This window comes from Triticum dicoccoides, chromosome 5B (assembly GCF_002162155.2).
Source record: "Triticum dicoccoides isolate Atlit2015 ecotype Zavitan chromosome 5B, WEW_v2.0, whole genome shotgun sequence".
NCBI lineage: Eukaryota > Viridiplantae > Streptophyta > Magnoliopsida > Poales > Poaceae > Triticum > Triticum dicoccoides.
Genome location: NC_041389.1, coordinates 254,625,056 through 254,629,912, shown reverse-complemented (window position 1 = coordinate 254,629,912; position 4,857 = coordinate 254,625,056). Strand labels below are relative to the sequence as shown.

The window sequence follows — 4,857 nt, the reverse complement described above, 5'->3', positions numbered from 1 at the left end:
GACCTGGCAGCAAGCGGGGGAGGAGCCGGAGCAGCGCTACGTCGGGGATGCAGGGTGAAATTCAACCTAAAGTGCAGAACACACATGAAAAACACTCTTAAGTAATCCAAGCTATATCAATTAGCAGGCAAGGACTAATCTAGAAGGGAAAACGAACACACAAAACTGGTACTACTGCACTGAGACATTTTAGTGAACATTTTGCGTGCACACACCAAAATCTAGAGAAGTGAAGAGTGAACAAGCAGAGAGGAGGAACGGTGGGTAGGAACCTGCGCGGTGCAGAGTCTGCATTCAGGGACAAGCTGGGGATGGAGGAGCTCACTGGAGCAGCACCAACCCCATGCGCGCAAAATTGGAGCCGGTTGAGCGTGAGATGCAATCCTGGAAGAGTCGCCCTGCTGCTATGGCACGACTTGGACTGCAGCGACTCACCTATTTTTTGTTGATGCATACGCGAGGGAGGAGGCGAGCAGCAGGATGAGCCGGGATCATCAATCAGGAGCCAGAGGAGGGGAGTGGATTAGCGGGGGCGGCGACACATCGGGCGGTGGGTGAAGGAGGGCTGCTGCCTCGTGGCGGAAGTGCCCTTGAGCCGGAAGGAGGCAGGGGCGCCGGTGTGCCTAGAGGAGGCGGTGGCCTCGCGCCGGAAGGAGGCAGGGGCACGGCGTGCCTGGAGGAGGCGGCAGCCTTGGCAGGAAGAGGCAGGGTCGCCGGCGGTCCAGGAGGAGGCGGGGGCGGCGGCGGCCTCGCGCCGCCGGAAGGAGGCAAGGGCGCCGACGACCCCGCGCCCGTAGGAGGCTGGGGCGCCGGTGAGCCGGAAGGAGGTGGGGCCGGCAGGCGCGCCGGAGCTGGGTGGGCCGTTGGTCGGGGCGTTGCAGGTGGGGTGGGGTTGGATTGGGGTGGTTGCGAGGGAAAGTGCGCGACGGGAGGAAGCCGGATAAGGTACATGAGATTTTTTTCTTTTTGGTTCGCTGCGATCTCAGAAACATCCGATCGGCGCTATACAGGGACGCTTTGATCCAAATAGTTATTTTGATCCCAAGATTAGAAACAACCGAGGGACCTCATATATATATCAAATCAGATCAAGCATCCAAAGTGCACGAAGGCACGGCAAACCAACTCAATGTTTTTAACTATGTCTATTACATGGCTTCAGTTGAGCCCAAAAGTTTCAAGCAAATTTTTTAGGAGTTATGCTACTCCTTTGAACCGGCCTCTGTGCCGTCCAAGTCAGTGCCCTCCGGGTTAACACCTTGATGCTGCCCTGTTGTAGAGGTCCCTCGGTCATCCTGAGCCGGCTCTTCGTTGTTTCCGATCTGAAGATTGTTCGAGGTCCAGTCCACACCTGGTAAAGCCTCAAAGATTGCTTCATCGTTGATGATAGAGGAAGGGTCGATATCAAGGGCAAAGGTATGCTTATGCCTTTGCGGAGTCAGGTACACAACATCAAAGGATGACGCCCTGTTTCGAGTATTGTCGATGTCGTAAGCTGACTGGTACTTCTTCAGATCCAGTTCTTGGGCGAGTTGACAGGCTAATGGCCGCATTTCCTTGATGCATTTGGCAAAATCTGCTTCACTGAAGACAGACCCATCATTGTTATACTCTGAAAACCCGCCAACCATTTCCTTTGGATCCAACTCTGATTGATAAGCCTTAGCCCGGCTTAGCAGGTTATTGCTCCTGCACGGGCGGCTGACAGCTTCAGTTCTTCAATTTGCTTAGGCATTGTGGACAATTGGTCTAGAACATCCTTTATGAGTTGTGGTGGTTTCTTTCCATTTGATGCAGCCACCATAGTGCGGATACTTCCAACATAAAGTTTTTCCGTCAAGGCATAGACGGCTTTCAGCTTCATCGACACACTTTTCCCAAGGTTGGCACTCCTGGCACCCATCATGCATTCAAAGCAAGAGTGGCCAGGCGAGTTATTTCAATTGATTGAAAATCGTACTTACCAAAGATGGTAGCAGTCATTTCAGAGATATGGTGTTTTAAGCCGGCCAACTCTGCAGCCACAGGTTTAAGTCGGTTTTCGGCATCTTCTGCACGTTTCAATAAGGAAGCCTTCTCCGTTTCAAAGGAAGATCTTTCAGCATCAAAGTTTGCCTTGAATTTTTCTAAGTCTTCCAAAGATGTTTCAAGCTTGATTCAGCCTTGGCATGTTCAGCCTGTTCAGATTCCAAGTTTTTCTTTAAGCCGGCAAGGTTTGACTCGCCCAGGCCTAAAGCTTCCTACACAAGGTTTACGAAGAAGAATATCATTCAAAGAGAGTAATATATGTCTGCTAGATTGGTTAAGTGTGGCAGCCCAGCTCAGAGAAACTGAAACGCCCCGTATTCCAGCCCAGAGATCGAGGTAAGTCTTCTGGAATACGACACTGCTCGGCATAGAACAAATCAACTCTTCATATATAATGAATAAGGGATAAAAAGTCTGATGTTATACAAGATCACATCAGCACGCTGACACTACGCCTACATAGATAGTTCTATATATGCTAGCAGCGGAACAACTCGTAGCAGCGGAATACTTCTAGCAGCGGAACAACGACGAAAGTGGTGAACTCCACTCCGCAGGGACTCCGGCTGGGACACGATCTAGCTCGCACGTGCGGTAACCTCGACAAGCAAACAATCAAGCACGACATCACCTGCAATCTAGCATGACACGCCAGGTCAGTACATTGAATGTACTTGCAAGCTCACAACAACCAAAAACATCACTACAAAAAATACACTTTCGTGATGATACGTGTTTGTGACAGTAGGTCACGTTTTCTGCCATGCATGTACATCCATGATGATTTTATGACAGAATCAAGATAGTCATACCTGTGCTGTCGTAGAAGTGTTCCATGACATTACCAAAATTAACATCACGGAAGTGTCCACTTCCATGACGATAAGTCGCGCGTTATAGAAGTGCTTTCGTCAAGGGTGACCACCACGTGGCATCCACCATAACGGGTCACCGTTAAGCTATCGGGTTCCAGTTTGGATCCGATAACCTGTTAACAGCCCCGACCAATGGGGATTTTCCACGTGTAAAATTCTCATTCGCCGGATAATGCATGTGTCAGCTCATCATTGGGACAAATGTCATCCCTACAATGGACGGAAGACGCTTATGATATGTCGACACATGGCACAACCCAATAGTGGTCCATTTAAGGTAAAAAGGCCGGCCCAGCTAAAGGCCCATCATATTTTTTCACACACTAGTGGGCTGGCTCGTTAACAGCCTGCCATGTTTTGGGTCAAATTGAGGCCCATATCAGATCAGACCCATTCATAGCCTGCCATGTTTTGGGCCAAATTACGGCCCATATCGGATCAGGCCCGTTAACATGACACTGTTCTTTTGGGCCCATTCTAAGCCAGGTTTGTATTTCAGCCTATTAAATGCCCGTTTACCAGTTCGGCCCAATAATAGTTTCGGCCTGTTAGCGGCCCGTGGTACATCTGGGAAGTTGTCGGCCTGGTTTAACTTTAGGCCATTTAATGGCCCATGCAGAAACTGGGCTATTTATTGTACGAAGCAAATTTAGGCCTCTTAACGGCTCGTAGTCTTCGTGGATAAATTTCAGCCCAACTGGCCTATCGGCCTGTTAATGGCCCGTGTAACAGTTGGGCCTAATTACATCCCGCGTTGAATTTGGCCTACTTACAACCCATTTGATAATGGCGCGTGACACCTTTGGGCCTATGGCCCGCGTGGATACCGGCCTGCTTAAAGCCCATACTTTTATTGGGCGAAACAGACTAGAGATATATTTTGGCCTGTTAACGGCTCATCCTATTTGGGCCAAACATGGGCCTTAGGCAGTTTTGGCTTGTATTGGCCCGTGAATTTTTTGGCTCAGCACTAGCCCAATCTAGGGTTTAGCCTATTAAAAGCGCATGGTATTCTCTAGCCCAGCTGGCCAGAACTTTACTCGGCCTGTTAAAGGTGGAAAACTACTATACGTTTAGACCTGCTAATGGCCCAAGATGATTATAGGCCCACGTTTTGGCCCATATGAGTAACGGGCCGGCCTAAAGACCGACAATGCTGAGATCCATTGAACCTTCCACTTGGAATCAAAATTTCGCCACCGGTGGTAATAAAGCGCAATGTGACTGTGGATTACATACACTGGGCATCAAAGGTCGCCACCAGTGCATATAAACGCGCCGACAAAAGAATATACAAAACTAAGAGCACTTCAGAAGGCATTAGGCCTGGCCAGGAGGGGCTCCGCAAGCAGCCAAACAAGCCGATGAGACCTTAGTTGTGTCAACGATAGATGCTCCATCCCTAGCATTATAGCACCCTAGTGTGCAGGGCACTCCTCTAAGATCTTCATTGCATCATTGACATCGAGTTGGAGCTGAGCTGAAGCAAGACTTTCCGCTTCAAGTTGAGATTGAAGAAGTCGAACTGATTGATGCAACGACTGCACAGAGGTTGTCTCACAACTGCTAGTGAGTAGCTTCAACTCACTATCTTCATCAAGACATGACCTTGGGGTCATCTCGCTCTCTTCAAGATGGTTTGGCTCACTATCTTCCCTAAAGTTCTGCCTGGCATAAGATATACGGCTCTAAAAGAGAAACAAGGAGACATGTAATAGGTTTCACAATTATATAAGCAAATAAATGGATCTGTTCTGCATAAGGTGAAGGAAATATGCCCTAGAGGCAATAATAAAGTTATTATTTATTTCCTTATTTCATGATAAATGTTTATTATTCATGCTAGAATTGTATTAACCGGAAACATAATACATGTGTGAATACATAGACAAACAGAGTGTCACTAGTATGCCTCTACTAGACTAGCTCGTTAATCAAAGATGGTTATGTTTCC

The 4,857-nt window shown here is 48.5% G+C and overlaps 1 long non-coding RNA gene across 1 annotated transcript in view; it reads right to left on the bottom strand.

Moving 5' to 3' along the window:
* Positions 1–925, bottom strand: part of LOC119308276 — a 2,023-nt gene extending 1,098 nt beyond the window's left edge. The window contains exons 1-2 of the long non-coding RNA XR_005150025.1: positions 273–925; positions 4–66 (exon numbers count right to left, since the gene is read on the bottom strand). This is a non-coding gene — a long non-coding RNA (uncharacterized LOC119308276). The remainder of the gene's footprint in view (positions 1–3; positions 67–272) is intronic.
* Positions 926–4,857: the final 3,932 nt, after the last annotated feature.